The sequence below is a fragment of the Pinus tabuliformis genome, chromosome 2_1 (genome assembly GCF_031772625.1).
Source record: "Pinus tabuliformis cultivar Carrire ecotype Pingquan chromosome 2_1, CPIR1, whole genome shotgun sequence".
Lineage (NCBI taxonomy): Eukaryota > Viridiplantae > Streptophyta > Pinopsida > Pinales > Pinaceae > Pinus > Pinus tabuliformis.
Window position 1 is genome coordinate 820,482,819 of NC_142299.1, and position 18,770 is coordinate 820,501,588.

Sequence of the window (18,770 nt, forward strand, 5' to 3'; positions counted from 1 at the left end):
TCAAGGAATACATCTAGGTGACAGATGCCTAGGTGGTGGGCATCGTCTAGGAGGCTGACGACATCATATTCTACTTGATTATTGGTGGCTGACCTGATACATATCCCATTAAAGAGACAAGGTGCTCAGTCAGGAGAGTATATGGCCCATGCTGCGGCAATGAGATTTTGTGGCCATCGAGATGCGTCATTAGTGAACCTGTGGTGATAAGATGGTGGAAGATGTAGAAAATATTGTAGATTCACAAACTAATGCAATTTGCTAAAGCTAGAGACAAGAATCTACTTCTACTTTTTATAGTGAAAGCCCATAAACATCGAGCAAAAAATAAACAATACAGGAAGAGAATCAAAGGCACATAACACAATAAATATACGGGGAAAGCCACATCTCAAAACCCCACTATATGTTTTGTATTAATCCAGAAAATCAAGATGAAATTACAATGTTAGTTCTCTCTAGAACAATCCCAGCACTCAACAAATTCAATATCCAACTTGTTAGCGCTTGAAATTTCACCTCATGCTGAGAAAGGCAAACTCCAAGGCAACATCAAACCACTTAGCCTCGTAGCTAGCCCTACGGGGCAGGAGAGGGCTCTCTCCAGTCTATCTCAGCAAAAAGTTTTCAAAAGGGGCTGAGATGATTTTAAAAGAAACTGATTTTAGGCTAGTAAATTGATAAAAAGGGGTTTTTAATAAAATGATGGGGTTTTTCTGGGCTGCATGGGGCAAACAACAGCTTGAAATAGAGAAATATAATCAAAAACACATATTATCTCCTGAGGCAAGGTAGACAAGAAATTTAACATCAAATTGAGATTAAATGGACTGGCAAGACTGTTGAGCAGCTGACAAGGGCATAGAAGATGAATCCTTGTCAAACAGAAGAAAACATTGAATATGAACAAACTTAAAGGCAGAGCATAAAAATTATGAATTCTACCTTAACACTTCATTTGTTCAAATGGAAACGATCATGAAATGAAATGAAAACATAACAGGCTACATATGAAACAGAAGGAAAACTTATGCTAAATTTCATACCACAGGAATCTCAAAAGCCAGAGCTGTGTATTTTCATTAAAATCTCTGTCAAAACTGTACAATGGGAGCTCTCTGTTCTCCACCAGCTCTCAGAACTCTCTCCTCCCTCTCCTTACAAATGAATTTTTAATATAATAAATACATGCTGCTAAGGAAAAACAAATCGACCCAACAACAAAGGTGTTGTTTCAATTGCAATTACAAAAATTTGGAAAGGGCGTTTCATCTATTCTAAACATAGAACAGCGTTCCTCTAAATCTTTTGATAATTGGCTAATTAAGAGACAAAACTGGAGCGCAGATCTCCATAGGATCAGGACTGAAGTCTTAAATCGAATCCCATTCTTTGGCTGTGATAGATAGTCTTGACTTATTTTCAGCTTGCCACGTTACATTTGCCATTTTAATAAAACAACCTTTAAACTAAAATTTTGCCGATTCAGCTCATGGTGACAACTGTACTGAGAGCGGTTTGCATGGTTGCACTCAACGTTTAATTTAGATTTATTTGCAGGAACGACCCAATAGCCAGAGTTATAATATGCCACTCATCGAACTCCAACACGTCCAACCATATGCAATATGGTAGATTCAGCAATAGCTCACAATCCGCCTTCTAAGAGCCACATCGCCTGTAATCCCACAAAATCTCCAAAGGATCAATCGCTGGCGGAAATCATGGAACAAAATCCTGTACGGGGTAATGAGGCCAGTCGCTAGTTGAAGCGCACGATTTCTGTGAAGCCGAGATGTCGCTGCAAATTGTTATCATATCATTTGGCCATATTCTGGTAAATGAGTGTATATGCAACTCCAAGAAATGAAATTGTTAACAGCGGTTTCTCCCAACATATAAGCTTTCTGAAATTGATAGCAATGACTGCAAATGGTAGAACAAGCTCTTTGAAAAGGTCAATATTGCTTGGAATTCCTTTTAACAGTGCGGCATTGATTGTGGCTTGTGTCTTTTCAAACATCTGGTTTTTCTTTTTGCAATTCAGTACAGCCCTTTCCACCAGATTCGCATCTCCCACAACAAGGTTTCTCGCAATGATCAGTGCTTGCCTCCCTGAATTTTGTTTCCAAAATGCAATAGAATCCCCAGTTCCCCATGATGTAGATCTCATCCACATACGGAGGTATATGCTTCCATCTGAACCAACTGCATGAGGACCAACTCTAAAATCATTTTGTGTTGAACATCCATTTCTCTCGAATTCCTCAATAATATTTTTAGATTTGTTCTCTAGAAAGCCACCCCAAAATTCAACTGCAAGGGCTTGGTAGACTAGATCCCCACTAGGAACATTATGCAAATAAGAAAATTGTGCATTCTTAATTGGATCTTCAATGGTTTTTCCTTGCATGGAGTGGAGAGACTGGAGTCTTGCAATGCCATGCACAGCACTAGTTACTGCTTTACTACTCCCACTGTTCGTTTCATTCACATATAGTCACTGAAGGGTCATTATCCGCAATTCTATCCACTTGTGGAAGAAAATGTAGTTGATTGGTAACCAAAACTTGTGTTTTCCCCCTGCGTTCATCCTTGAGGCATTTCTCAAATGCCTGATGGCCAACATGGACAGCGAGTGCACTTAGAGGATCATCAAATATATAAACATCTGCGTTAGCATATACGGCCCTGGCAATAGAAACTCTTTGCTTTTGGCCACCACTAATGTTCACTCCTCTCTCACCAATTTCCGTGAGATCACCACCTGGCAATAACTGAAGATCATGTTCCAATGCACTGATATGGATTGCTTTTTCATAACGTAATGGATCATAAGGAGACCCAAACAAGATATTGTCACGAACTGTTGCATTGAAGATCCATGAGACTTGTGGAAGATAGGCAACACTTCCCCTGACAACTACCTCCATGTCTGCAACTGCAGATATCTCTCCAAGTATTGCTGAGATCAAAGAAGTTTTACCCTGGCCCGTATTACCAACAACAGCAACAAGACTCCCAACCGGGATATCGAGATGAATGTTGGATAGTGTAGTTTTTTCTGCCTTTGTGTCCCAAGAAAAAGCTCCATTTTTAATCGATATAGCAGGTAGGCCTGACTGAATGGGTGGGTTTGGTTGCAATATTCTTTCTTCTGCCAAAAACAGATCCTCTAGTCTTTTCAAAGATACATTAGCATTAACAACCTTAATTATCAAGACTGGGAACATATAGAGTGGACCTCTCAATACTACAAAGAAGGAAATAGATGAAAAGGCTTTTGCGGGTGTCAATTCACCACCAAGCAAAGTATACAGCCAAAAAGAAAGCACAATAACAAATGATTTGAATACTACTCAGAATGAAGTTGTTGCACGATCCCAATAGTTGAGCCTTCCTCAACCAGCTGAGCTCATCATTCCTAATAGTCTGGACCTTTGACCGAAAACTATTTTCCCATGCATAGCATTTGACCGTGTCCATTGCAGCCAGAATTTCATTCATGAGACCAATCCTCTTGTCTATATGCTGCAATGCTTCCTTCGATATTTTCTTTGTCCTACTAATAATAAATATCTGTAATGGGAACAGAAGCACAAAGACTGATGCACCAAACAGTGATGCCACGCCAAGTTGTTTATATAGAAAAACAATAGCAACAACAATAAGTAGAGGTGTTGACCAGAGGCCATGCGCCTGTTGGCAAATTTCCTTCAATGGAAGAGCAGAGTAGGTGACTGCCAACTGCTTTGACAGGTTTTTCCTTTAGCAGTTGACGAGAGATAAATTTTGATGAATTTGACTTTGATGGAAGACTGACAAGCTGATTGCTGATGATGTTTTGTTTTCTTCTGTTTGTGTTTTTTGCAGAGATAGGAGTTGGGGAAGCTACTGCCTTTTGAAGAGCTGGAGAATTTGATACATATTCTAAAAACACATTTAATGATTTCTTCTTCAAAACAGGGTTTTGAAGAAGAATTAATCTCACATTTGACATACAAGACGGAGTCTAACATCGGCTCCACTTGGGATGGCAGCTGCCGCTTCATGGAGGTGCCAAGAACCGCAGAACTTTGGGAGAGTAGACAGTGCCTCCATCCATTGGGCAATGGAGTCCATTATTTCAACAAATCAACACAACTAAAGACTCAACTTATTAACTGGAAACTGACTGAATTGACTAATTCGGCAAACTTCAAACTAAACTGTAATGAAACTGGAACAAGATGCTGCCTTTTGGCTGCTTATTTATTTACAACATCTACCCTAATCTGTTGTACAAACAATAGATCAGGTAATACTAAAATGCCAGATTAACCATTCAAGTAAACCTGAGAATGATGCCGCTCGAGAATGCTTCCACCAGGACACAGATGTGATTGCTGGCAGCCCTTCATGCACATAATGAGCCTGGTCACGTACAAGACAGCCTGATCTATCAATCAAACTAAAAAACATGTCCATGTATGTTGCCATTGGATCGTGGAAGCCGGACTCTGTTGGCTGCCCCAACTCTGCAATACACACTGCCAGCTGCACACTGTCAATGTAAACATCTGTAGGTAATTCTATGAGTTCTTGTTGTGAAGGAGGAAGGATTTCCAAAAACTTTTTAGGGTCTTGGAAATCATATGACTGGATTTGCTCATCTAATTCTTGAATCTCCTTTTCGATTCTTTCAACAATTAACTCACAAAATCTAGTTTTGAACCAAGGGAACTTTGGAGATTTCAACCAATGAAGCAAGGCACTGAAGACATCTTCATCAAATTCAGTATCGGCTAACTCCTTTCTTATTTCTTCTACAGCTTCACACAGGGTAAGGTTTGCCACATACCCTACCATTGCATGAACGGATCAGCATGCGTTGGAATGTCTGGATCGAATTGGAGTCGCCAGGGGAATGGTTCAGCCTGCATATGTATCTGACTGATGTCCACCATCAGCATCAAAACTGCAATTTGATTTCATGTACTGGGACAAGACAATCAACAAGTCGAATGTTCTCCCCAGTATGGTCGCCAATATGTTAGCGCTTGAAATTTCACCTTAGGCTGAGAAAGGCAAACTCCAAGGCAACATCAAACCACTTAGCCTCGTAGCTAGCCCTACGGGGCAGGAGAGGGCTCTCTCCAGTCTATCTCAGCAAAAAAATTTCAAAAGGGGCTGAGATGATTTTAAAAGAAACTGATTTTAGGCTAGTAAATTGATAAAAAGGGGTTTTTAATAAAATGATGGGGTTTTTCTGGGCTGCATGGGGCAAACAACAGCTTGAAACATAGAAATATAATAAAAAACACAGATTATCTTCTGAGGCAAGGTAGGCAAGAAATTTAACATCAAATTGAGATTAAATGGACTGGCAAGACTACTGAGGAGCTGACAAGGGCATAGAAGATGAATCCTTGTCAAACAGAAGAAAACATTGAATATGAACAAACTTAAAGGCAGAGCATAAAAATTATGAATTCTACCTTAACACTTCATTTGTTCAAATGGAAACGATCATGAAATGAAATGAAAACATAACAGGCTACATATGAAACAGAAGGAAAACTTATGCTAAATTTCATACCACAGGAATCTCAAAAGCCAGAGCTGTGTATTCATTAAAATCTCTGTCAAAACTGTATAATGGGAGCTCTCTGTTCTCCACCAGCTCTCAGAACTCTCTCCTCCCTCTCCTAACAAATGAATTTTTAATATAATAAATACATGCTGCTAAGGAAAAACAAATCGACCCAACAACAAAGGTGTTGTTTCAACTGCAATTACAAAAATTAGGAAAGGGCGTTTCATCTATTCTAAACATAGAACATCGTTCCTTTAAATATTTTGATAATTGGCTAATTAAGAGACAAAACTGGAGCGCAGATCTCCATAGGATCAGGACTGAAGTCTTAAATCGAATCCCATTCTTTGGCTATGATAGATAGTCTTGACTTATTTTCAGCTTGCCACGTTACATTTGCCATTTTAATAAAACAACCTTTAAACTAAAATTCTGTCGATTCAGCTCATGGTGACAACTGTACTGAGAGCGGTTTGCATGGTTGCACTCAACGTTTAATTCATATTTATTTGCAGGAACGACCCAATAGCCAGAGTTATAATATGCCACTCATCGAACTCCAACACGTCCAACCATATTCAATATGGTAGCATCAGCAATAGCTCACAATCCGCCTTCTAAGAGCCACATCGCCCGTAATCCCACAAAATCTCCAAAGGATCAATCGCTGGCGGAAATCATGGAACAAAATCCTGTACGGGGTAATGAGGCCAGTCGCTAGTTGAAGCGCACGATTTCTGTGAAGCCGAGATGTCGCTGCAAATTGTTATCATATCATTTGGCCATATTCTGGTAAATGAGTGTATATGCAACTCCAAGAAATGAAATTGTTAACAACGGTTTCTCCCAACATATAAGCTTTCTGAAATTGATAGCAATGACTGCAAATGGTAGAACAAGCTCCTTGAAAAGGTCAATATTGCTTGGAATTCCTTTTAACAGTGCGGCATTAATTGTGGCTTGTGTCTTTTCAAACATCTGGTTTTTCTTTTTGCAATTCAGTACAGCCCTTTCCACCAGATTCGCATCTCCCACAACAAGGTTTCTCGCAATGATCAGTGCTTGCCCCCCTGAATTTTGTTTCCAAAATGTAATAGAATCCCCAGTTCCCCATGATGTAGATATCATCCACGTACGGAGGTATATGCTTCCATCTGAACCAACTGCATGAGGACCAACTCTAAAATCATTTTGTGTTGAACATCCATTTCTCTCGAATTCCTCAACAATATTTTTAGATTTGTTCTCTAGAAATCCACCCCAAAATTCAACTGCAAGGGCTTGGTAGACTAGATCCCCACTAGGAACATTATGCAAATAAGAAAATTGTGCATTCTTAATTGGATCTTCAATGTTTTTTCCTTGCATGGAGTGGAGAGACTGGAGTCTTGCAATGCCATGCACAGCACTAGTTACTGCTTTACTGCTCCCACTATTCGTTTCATTCACATATAGTCACTGAAGGGTCATTATCCACAATTCTATCCACTTGTGGAAGAAAATGTAGTTGATTGGTAACCAAAACTTGTGTTTTCCCCCTGCGTTCATCCTTGAGGCATTTCTCAAATGCCTGATGGCCAACATGGGTAGCGAGTGCACTTAGAGGATCATCAAATATATAAACATCTGCGTTAGCATATACGGCCCTGGCAATAGAAACTCTTTGCTTTTGGCCACCACTAATGTTCACTCCTCTCTCACCAATTTCCGTGAGATCACCACCTGGCAATAGCTGAAGATCATGTTCCAATCCACTGACATGGATTGCTTTTTCATAACGTAATGGATCATAAGGAGACCCAAACAAGATATTGTCACGAACTGTTGCATTGAAGATCCATGAGACTTGTGGAAGATAGGCAACACTTCCCCTGACAACTACCTCCGTGTCTGCAACTGCAGATATCTCTCCAAGTATTGCTGAGATCAAAGAATTTTTACCCTGCCCGTATTACCAACAACAGCAACAAGACTCCCAACCGGGATATCGAGATGAATGTTGGATAGTGTAGTTTTTTCTGCCTTTGTGTCCCAAGAAAAAGCTCCATTTTTAATCGATATAGCAGGTAGGCCTGACTGAATGGGTGGGTTTGGTTGCAATATTCTTTCTTCTGCCAAAAACAGATCCTCTAGTCTTTTCAAAGATACATTAGCATTAACAACCTTAATTATCAAGACTGGGAACATATAGAGTGGACCTCTCAATACTGCAAAGAAGGAAATAGATGAAAAGGCTTTTGCGGGTGTCAATTCACCACCAAGCAAAGTATACAGCCAAAAAGAAAGCACAATAACAAATGATTTGAATACTACTCAGAATGAAGTTGTTGCACGATCCCAATAGTTGAGCCTTCCTCAACCAGTTGAGCTCATCATTCCTAATAGTCTGGACCTTCGACCGAAAACTATTTTCCCATGCATAGCATTTGACCGTGTCCATTGCAGCCAGAATTTCATTCATGAGACCAATCCTCTTGTCTGTATGCTGTAATGCTTCCTTCGATATTTTCTTTGTCCTACTAATAATAAATATTTGTAATGGGAACAGAAGCACAAAGACTGATGCACCAAACAGTGATGCCACGCCAAGTTGTTTATATAGAAAAACAATAGCAACAACAATAAGTAGAGGTGCTGACCAGAGGCCATGCGCCTGTTGGAAAATTTCCTTCAATGGAAGAGCAGAGTAGGTGACTGCCAACTGCTTTGACAGGTTTTTCCTTTAGCAGTTGACGAGAGATAAATTTTGATGAATTTGACTTTGATGGAACACTGACAAGCTGATTGCTGATGATGTTTTGTTTTCTTCTGTTTGTGTTTTTTGCAGAGATAGGAGCTGGGGAAGCTACTGCCTTTTGAAGAGCTTGAGAATTTGATACATATTCTAAAAACACATTTAATGATTTCTTCTTCAAAACAGGGTTTTAAAGAAGAATTAATCTCACATTTGACATACAAGACGGAGTCTAACACAACTCATAAGAAATCTCAAGGCCAATGCTTAGCCTCTTCACAAGCTCTCTAAGTCTTTATTCCAATGCATAATTCCTATGGAGAATAGCTTGTATTTAAAGGGAAATAACGCCTCTAAAAACTGTGCAACCCCTTAAGGATCAGTTCTTGAGTGCATGCACTGTCAGTGCAACTCAAAAAAATCTAAAAAAAATAGTCCCTGCAATCTAGTCTCAACTGGGTATTTCTCTGATTCGACATGCATGAGTTTCTGATGAGTCAATATTCAGTTAAATAGAGTAGCATTGGTGGAGTTCGTTAGTAACACCACTGGCTGTTAAATCACTATTAGTTCTCTCAATCAGTTTGAGAACTAATTTAACTGAACTGACTCATGAAACTGTGTCTTCTATTTTACAACTCACAATTAACTCATACTGGACTCCTACAAAGTAGGGATAACATACACATGACGACAGAAAGACTTCCAACTCAAATTTCCTAAGTTAAGTAAGTTTAATAAACTTAATTAACTATTTTTAAGTTGCTATGAGAATAGAATTCGAATTTAATTCACAGTTTAATTCAAGGACAAATTAAACTAGACTCTCTTGTTTCCATTTCTCAACACTCCCTCTCAACAAGAAATGGATTATTAACTGCCCCGATCCTATCTCTATGAAACTCGAATTTACATCTTGACAATGTCTTTGTTAAGATTTTAGTATCTTGCTCCTTCATGGGAATGTAATCTAACAACATGATCCACCTTAATACACAATCTTTGAGATGATGACACCAAATATCAATATTATTGGACCGATCATGAAAAACTATATTTTTAGAGACTTTGATACAACTTTGATTATCATAGTAAATCACTGTCAGATGCATATGATGACCAAACAAACCAATCAGGATCTTCCTCATCCAGATAGCCTCACATGTTACTTACAAGTACACTGCCTCTACCAAACTTAGTGCAATCAATATTTATTTCCTGTTGTACCAAGAAATGGCCGTTGAACTAATACTGAAGATCTCTCCTGATATGCTCTTCCTAACAGATGGACTCCCTGCCCAATCTTCATCAGTGAAGCCTTGAAGCTTCACTCCCTCTGTCTGTTTGTACCATAACCCAAACTGAGTAGTGCCTATGAGGTATCTCAATACATGCTCTGTTGCCTTCCAATACATCTTGGTAGGCCTAACCATCACTTCACCCACAAGCTGCTTATAAATTGCAGCTTCCACTACTTACCCTAAAGTGTCATCCTCCTTCCTCCGTTTACCAACTAGAGGAATCTCCATGGCTTTACTGCTCTCCATGTGAAATATCTTGAGTATCGTGTTGGCATACTTTCCCTGAGATACAAACAACTCCCCATCTCCCTACCATACCTCCATGCGAAAAAAGTAATGCATGAGCCCCATGTCCATCTCAAACTCTCTTGCAAGGTTCTCCTTGCAATATTTGATAAGCTTCTCATCACCTGTCAGTATAACATCATCTACATAAAGTACAATGATCAACATCTTACCTTCGACCACTATGTGATACAAGTTCACATCTGCTTCACTCTTCATGAAGCCCAACCCAGTGAAGTAGATATATATCCTGGTGTACCAAGCACGGGGTGTTTGCTTCAGCGCATACAATTCTCTCTTGAGTTAGAACACATGAGATTCATGGTTCAAGGTTTCAAAACATTTGAGCTACTCTATGTACACATCTTCCTTAATCATGACATTAAGGAAGGAAATCTTCACATCCATCTGATGGATCTTCCAACCCATGTGTGTTGATAGTGCCAAAATAGATCCAAATGACGAGTACATTGCAACAGGAGAAAAGGTCTCATCATAGTCAATCCCCTCTACCTGTGAAAAGCCACGGGCCACAAATATGGCCTTATTCTTCTCCACATTACCATTTTCAGCTTGCTTTACCTTGTAAAGCCAACGGGAGCTCACAACTGACTTGTCCTCCGGTCTCGGGACCACATCCCAAACACTGTTTTGAACTATGGAGTCATACTCCTCCACCATTACATCAACCAAAACCGAATGTTGCATTACTTCCTGAAAGGAAGATGTCTCTATCATAACACATGCAGCCATAAGTGCCATGTATCCAGTGTACCTCTTTGGTGACCTCCTCTGTCTGCGCTGAGAAGAGAGTGCTCCCACATTCTCATGTGCATCATCCAACAATTTGACTGCCTCTCTAGTGCGCTTTCTTCCCTCTCTGGAAGACTCTTCCTTAGTGGATGTCTCCACTCTCTGAACCTCTATGTGTGGATGCTCCACATCAATCTGAGGCCCCTCAACCTTAGGAGCTAAAATCTTCTCATCCACATGTAGCTCAATCTCCCTCTCAAGGGTTACTCGCATGGCCTTCTGCTCATCAAATCTGATATCCCTACGAACCACTATCATCCAATTGGTTGGCATCTACACCCGATAATTGTGGGGTGTATTAGTGTACCCCACAAATATCCCCAACTCTCTTGTTGGCTCAAGCTTCTTCCATGCATCTTTGGTCATATGGAAATAAAATGATGACCCAAAAATCCTGAAGTGACCAACATCTAGCCTCTTACTGTAATAAGCCTCCTCCGGTGTCTTCATCTCAAGTATCTGATGTGGGCTATGGTTCTAAACATAAACCATTTTGTTGCATGCCTCAACCCATAAGTGTAGTGGTAGGCCCTAATCATGTAACATCACCCTTGATACCCCTACTATGCTCCTATTCTTCCTCTCGGCAACCCCCTTCTGTTGAGGGTTATCGGGTGCCATCAACTCTCGTTTAATCCCTTCTGTTGCACAGAAGTTCTTAAACTCATTGGAGGCTTACTCACCACCATTATCACTTCGTAGAGCTTTAACCTTTTTTCCAGAATCTTTCTCTACCAATGCTTTGAACTCACAAAACTTTGTGAAAGTTTGATCCTTTTTTTGCATAAAAAATACCCAGCATTTACGAGAATAGTCATCAACAAATATAACATAATACCTATGTTTGGTCACGGATTCTGTAGAGAATGGTCCACACACATCTGAATGGACCCTCTCCCGAATAGACTCTAATCGACTGTCTCTATCTCCAAAGGAAGACTCGATGTATTTTCCCAAAGTACATCCCTTTCATGTATCAACTTGCTCAATCGTACCTTTGGGAAGACCGATAGAGATTTGATGCAATATCTTCAAAGCCCCATGATGCAAGTGGCCCAATCACCTGTGCCACAACTCACCGACGTCTCGACTCAACATCTTTTCCACTTTTGAACTCAAAGCAGCGCAATCCTCTACCTCTATCTTATAGAGATTCTGAACTCGAATCGATATCTTCTTTACTTGGCTCGTGGTTATGTGTTGAAGGAACACCTTTCCTTTTGAAAACATCACATCATAGCCTCTATCCTCAAGCATGGTAATGGATACCAAGTTCTTTGTCAATCCGAGTACATGCATAACATTCTTCAATGTGAGTGGATCTGCATGCTCCCTCTGAAAAGTAATAGTGCCCACACTAGTAACATTGTACTTACCATCATGACCCATCTCGATATGCATCTTGAGATCTTTCTCCTCTAGTTCATTGAATAAATCTTTGTCGCTAGTCATGTGGAAAGAAGCTCCATTGTCTAAGTACCAAACACTTCCCATCATTGAAGACACCATGCATGAAATGAGGGAAAATTCCAATTCGAATTGGGAGGCCAAATCCTCACCCTCTGCTCCTCCCAAGGACTTCTCCTTGGACTTCTTCAATGGACAATTTGTAGCAAAGTGTCCCATCTTGTGACAATGAAAGCATCTAACTTTTGTTATGTCCTTCTTCTTACCTCCATGATAAGAATCTGATTTGGAATGGGAAAGTTTACCTTTCCCCTTCCTTGCCTTAATCTCTAAGTCATAGTTCTCTTCATCATCAATATTTGATGAAGAGCCATCCCTGGTGTTCCTCCTGATCTCATCCTACATCAAATCCAACCATAGTCATTCCCAATATAGCAGCTTCTCTCGGCCATTGACAAAGTCCTGATACTATGCCAACTCTTTGGGAGTCTAAGAAGAGCAAGGCTCACCATATCCTCCTCGGTAACCGTGATTCCAACACTTCCAAGTTCATCCTAACATTGAGTGAACTTGGTCAAGTACTTTGGAATTGTCTCGCCTTTCTCCATATTGGATTTATGAAGTTTATCCTTCAGTTCCAACTTCCTTTGATCACTGATATTTTGATACAAGTCCGTCAATGTTTTCCACATAGCATGCATGGTTTCCTTTCCATGGAGACTAGAAACAATATGATCTCAAACTCCCTCAAGGATTATCCGCCTTTCCTTCACCACACACTTATTCCACTCGCCCAAGTTTTGTGCATCAGTAGTTGTTGGATTAGGAATTATTTTTTCAACAAATTCCTTCAAGCCATTGTACTCTAGCACAACCTCCATCCTGTCCCTCCAAGATATGAAATTTGACCTTCCTTCCAAGGCATACTCAACCCTCAACCCATGGAATGCCATCTTTTGATCTTGAAGTATGTATTGCAAATTCAACTTTCACCTATAACCCAAAAACTCAAAACTTCAAAATCTCCTCTAGTATATTGTTCTTAGCTCCAATACCATGTAGAAAATCTTGTAGATTCACAATCTAATGCAATTTTCTAAAGCAAGAGACAATAATCTACTTCTACTCTTTACAGCAGAAGCCCATAAACATTGAGCAAACAATAAACAATAAATGAAGAGAATCAAAGGCACATAACACAATCAATATCTGGGGAAAGCCATAGCTCAAAACCCCACTATCTGTTTTGTATTAATTCAGAAAATCAAGATGAAATTACAATGCTTGTTCTCTCTAAAACAATCCTAGCACTCGGCAAATTCAATCTCCAACTCATAAGAAAGCTCAAGGCCAAAGCTTAGCTTCTTCACAAGCTCTCCAAGTCTCTATTCCAATGCGTAATTCCTATGGAGAATATATTGTATTTAAAGGGAAATAAAGCCTCTATAAATTGTGCAATCCCTTAAGGATGAGTTCCTAAATGCATGCATTGTTGATGCAACTCAAAAAATTATAAAACAAATAGTACATTGCCCCTGCACTCTAGTCGCAACTGGGTCTTTCTCTGGTTTGACATGCATGAGTTTCTGATGAGTAAATATTTAGTTAAATAGAATAGCACTAATGGAGTTCATTAGTGACACCACTAACTGTTAACTCACTATTAGTTCTCTCAATCAATTTGAGAACTAATTTAACTGAACTGACTCATGAAATTGAGTCTTATATTTTACAACTCACAATTAACTCATACTGGACTCCTACAAAGTAGGGAGAACATACACATGACAAAAAAATACTTCCAAGTCGAATTTCCTAAGTTAAGTAAGTTTAATAAACTTAATTAACTATTTTTAAGTTTCTATGAGAATAGAATTCGAATTTAATTTAAGGAAAAATTAAACTGGACTCTCTTGTTGCCATTTCTCAACAGAAGATCCATCTGTTTACATGAGAGGAGAGAGCGATTTTTAGAAAAATTCTATGATGAGGTGATCATCATAAACAATAATTCATTGTACATACATGCTTACTTTAACATTTTATGAGTGAATTTTTTTGAGGTAGAGACCATTGACGGGGTTTTTTAGACAAGTCCCGATGGGCTCTAATAGTGTGTATGCCCCCTTTCAGAGGCAATGTTTGATTATGTATGGGCCCTTCCAAAGGGTTTCAAACTTCTCGGGTCCTATTGCTTCTTGGGAAACATCATAGCGAAGGACTAACTCTCCCTCGATGAATTTCAGGGGGGTGATATTGCGGTTGAATGAGGCTTTGACTCTTTTCTTATGGGATTCGTTGTGTTGAAGGGATTCTCGCTGATGAGATTTAGCTAGACTAATATTTGTTCCAGTGGTTTGGTGTCTTCTAGAAGCTCTATGGCTGAGTATAGCATGGGGATTTCACACTCAATAAGAAGTATGGCTTCTATACCATATACAAGTTGGAAGGGTGTGAATCCTTTGGATGCTTTTACGGTGGTGTGGTATGCCTAGAGGGTTGAGAACACCATGTGGTGCCAGTTAGTTTTGTAATTGTTTACCATATGTTGTAACATGGTTTTGAGGAATTTGTTGACAACTTCCATTTTCCCGTTAGATTGGAGGTAGTATGGAAATACAAACTCGTGGGAGAAACCAAGGAGTTGCAATAGCTCTTGAAAGATTTTGTTTTCGAAATATTTACCATGATCTGACACCAACTCTTTGGGAACACCGAACCACGTTATGACATGGTTAAATAAAAACCGTAAGGCGGTTTCAGCAGTGTTATTATATGTGGGCATTGCTTCTGACTATTTGGTAAAATATTCTACTGCTACTGCATGTACTTGCGGTTACCAGACGATGGAGGGTTACAAGTCATAAAGTTGATACCCCATTTTCAGGATGGATCGGCCACTATAACTCGATTTAAGGGGGTGGGTGGTGCACGTGCTTTATGAGTGTATTTTTGTCATCGCTCACATCTTTTGATTACTTGTATACAATCATGGAAGAGGGTGGGCCAGAAATAACCAATGTGGAGTATCTTTTAGGCGGAGTCCATCCCGAATAGATGGCTGCTGCATGCCCCTCTATGACATTCATTTAAGGTTTGCTTATTTTGTTGGTGATTGAGACATTGGCATAGGATGGTGTCGATTCCTCGTCGATAAAGGACACCTCCTAATAGGAGGTAACGAGGGGTTTGTTGGCGTATGCGTCTTTGATCGTCACACGTAAGCTTTGATCTAAACTTTTGAGTTCGTAAAAAGAGAATGATATCGCCGTATCAGGGGTCGTATGTGGACACCAAAAATAGATGTTCGTCGGGAAGGGCCTCATTAACCAAGGATCCATGATTATCTGTTGGGAGATCTGTGATGAATTCGGCTAATATGAGTGCTTTCTGGCTCTTGGGGGTGGTAAATGGAAGGTCAAATTCTTGTAGAATCACCACCCATCAGGCGTATTAGTGGTTCATCATGCGACCAATAAGTAGGTATCGCATGGGGTTGATGGCTTCTACCACCGTAGTGGTCCTAAGGATGATGTAATGCCAAATTTTTTGGACAACGTGTATAAGTGCTAGGGTTTTTTTTTCTCCAGGCTCATAATTCAATGTGGGTTCAAATAAATTCTTTCTCACATAGTAAATTACGTGCTCCTTATTGTCTGGTCCATCTTGGACTAATACCCCAGCTATAGCTCGTTCAGAAGCTGATAAGTAAAGGGTATAATATTTGTTATGCTTATGGGGGCTAATCAACAGCGCTTGGGATAAGGTATCTTTCAGGGCGTTGAATGATTTTTGAGCTTGATTAACTCATTGGAAATGGATGTCTTGACGAAGGAGACGTAGAAAACCTTGCGTGCATGTGGCGTAATCTGGTACAAAATGGTGTAAGAAGTTGGCTTTACCTTGTAAGCTTTGTAACTTCTTTAAAGTTTTTGGGGGAGGTACCTCTTTGATGGCCTGGAATTTTAGGGGATCTACTCTGATCCCTTGCTGGGAAACAATGAATCCTAGGAGTCTCCCAACATTGATGCAAAACACACATTTGAGAGGGTTCAAACGTAGGTTATATTGGCGACATATTTGGAGCACTAGGTGAAGGTCTTCTAAATGGTTGGTGCGGTTCTTGGACCGTACCATGAGATCATCCAAATATGTAAGAATGAGGTGAGCTAGATCGTGGAAGATGTAGTTCATGGCCCACTAGAAAGTGGCACTGATGTTTTTAAGACCAAAGGGCATGACTTGGTATGCGAATGTCCCCCAAGGGGTAGTGAATGTTGTTTTGTACTGATCTGTATGACGGATCTAAATTTGGTTGTACCCTAAAAACCCATCCATAAACGATAAGGCCTCATGATTGGTGCAAGCATCGATGACTTGATCGATGAATGGTGTTGGGTAATTATCTTTAGGGCATGCTTTGTTTAGGTCCCTAAAATTAGTACAAACGTGAATGGTGCCCTGTTTTTTCATGACGGGTACAGGGTTGGAAACCCAAGATGTGTAATCAATTGGGTAGATAAATCCAGCTTTGTGAAGCTTATCGATTTCTTGCTTAATTGTTGCTACCTTAGAAGGATGCAATTGGTGTTGTTTTTGGTGGACAGGGTGGGCATCTGGCCATGTGTCAATATGATGTTCCACTATTGTGGGACTAAGGCTTGGCATCTCTAAGTAGTCCCATGCAAAAATATCTCTATATTCTTGGAATAGGGATGTGTATACAATTGTTTCTTTGGCGGAGCATGCTGCCCCCAGGGAGATTTCCTCGGTTTTGCCAAGATCTTTTGCAATATTCACTTTTATGGTGGGTGAGATATTGGACATGTTCCCTTCCTCAAATGCATCGCGTGTTGGGATGGGGTTTTTGAACCAATCCACTTTTCTTGGGGGGAGAAATTCTTTTGTTTCAATGGCATAAATGTTGTGGGTTTTCTTACTGCTAGGGGAAAATGTTTCTTTGGGTAAGAAAAACAAACGATGATGGCCTTAGAATATCTTCATCTAAATGGCAAATATTATCCAAGGTTGACTGGGAATGGGCCGATTCTTGAGATGTATATTTGGTTGTGCTAGTGGACAAAAATGAATATGACTCGTCGGTTGAAGCTGTAGAACCTACAGAGGTTGATAAGGTGTAGATTAGATGGTTTTGCATTGTCAAACGAAGGAATGGTTGATGATCAGCTGCTAGATAAGCATTTATTTTCTATTTCAATTCTCTATCCATGGTTTGTTGACATAACCAACTACTTATTGGCTGCATAGTTCCCTCCAAATCTGTCCTCCAAGGAAAAATGCATAACTATAAGAAAGAGCGCCTCATTCACTTGGATTGGGGGCAATCTCTTCAAGCTAGGCCTAGATCAAATTTTGAGTATATGTGTCAGGGAGGAGGAAGTATTTGACATCCTTGTAGCCTATCATGATGGGCCTTATGGATGTCGCTTTGCACCCAAGAGGACAGCCTTCAAGGTATTGCAAGTTGGCTACTATTGGCCCACTATCCACCAAGATGCATGAAGATACACCAGGTGATGTGACCAATGCCAAATAATGGGGAAACCTACTCCGAGGGATTAAATTCCTTTGCAACCTTAAGTGACTCTTGAGCCATTTGACAAGTGGGACATGGATTTCATTGGGCCCATTGATCCACCATTAGGGTAGAAAAAGTACATAATTGTATGCACTGATTATTTGACAAAGTGGGCTGAAACCAAGGCTGTCAAGGTAGCAACAGAAGAGAAAGTGGTTGAGTTCTTAAGGGAGAATGTATTTTACAAGTTTGGGTACCCTAGAGAGCTAGTCACTGATCAGGGAACTCAATTCACATCACACTTGATTGAGAATTTGTTGAGGTAGCATAAGATCAAACACAGGAAGTCAACTGCTTATCATCCTCAGGCCAATGGAAAAGTAGAGGTTACTAACAGAGCATTGAAAGGCATTTTCACCAAGTTTGTGAGAAGAAACAAAAAATATTGGGCTGACAGACTAGTGGAGGCCACTTGGGCCTATAATACAACCTGGAAGGCAACCACTGGCTTCACCCATTATGACTTGGTCTATGGGAAGAAGGCTCTACTCTCCATTGAGTTTGAGTACAATACTTTGAGAATGGCAGTACAATTAGATTTGGATGTTACAAAGGCACAGTAAGAGAGGCTACTCCAGCTCAATGGTTTAGATGAATTCAGGATACAAGGCCTCCTACACACATAAGTTATTCAAGTACAAAGAAAGGTTTGGCATGACAAAAACATCAAAGACAGCTTTTCAAGAAGGTGATTGGGCTCTACTATATGACTCCAGGTTTAAGGAATTCAAAGGAAAATTGATGACCATGTGGTTGGGCCCATATCTAATATAAAAGTTCCATGACAATTAGGTTGTGCAAATAAGGACCATTGATGAAGAAGGTATCCCCTTTATTGTCAATGGATACAGATTGAAAGCCTATAAAAGGCCTCTGTAAAGGGAAGAGTCCATCAGTCTCATCAAAAAGGAAGTGAATGTGCTTGGAAGTGTCTCAGCTTCCAACTCACCAAATTATTGAAGACTTTTTTATTTAAAAAAAAAAAACAATAAGGGACATAAGTGAAAACCTCTATGAGGCACCTAAGGCCATCTTTTGGGTTTAAAACCTCCTTGA

The 18,770-nt window shown here is 40.0% G+C and overlaps 2 pseudogenes; both read right to left on the reverse strand.

Moving 5' to 3' along the window:
• Nucleotides 1-2,486: 2,486 nt before the first annotated feature.
• LOC149203167 (ABC transporter C family member 2 pseudogene) lies at nt 2,487-6,943 on the reverse strand (annotated as a pseudogene).
• A 73-nt stretch (nt 6,944-7,016) lies between these two features.
• LOC149203168 (ABC transporter C family member 2 pseudogene) lies at nt 7,017-9,838 on the reverse strand (annotated as a pseudogene).
• Nucleotides 9,839-18,770: the final 8,932 nt, after the last annotated feature.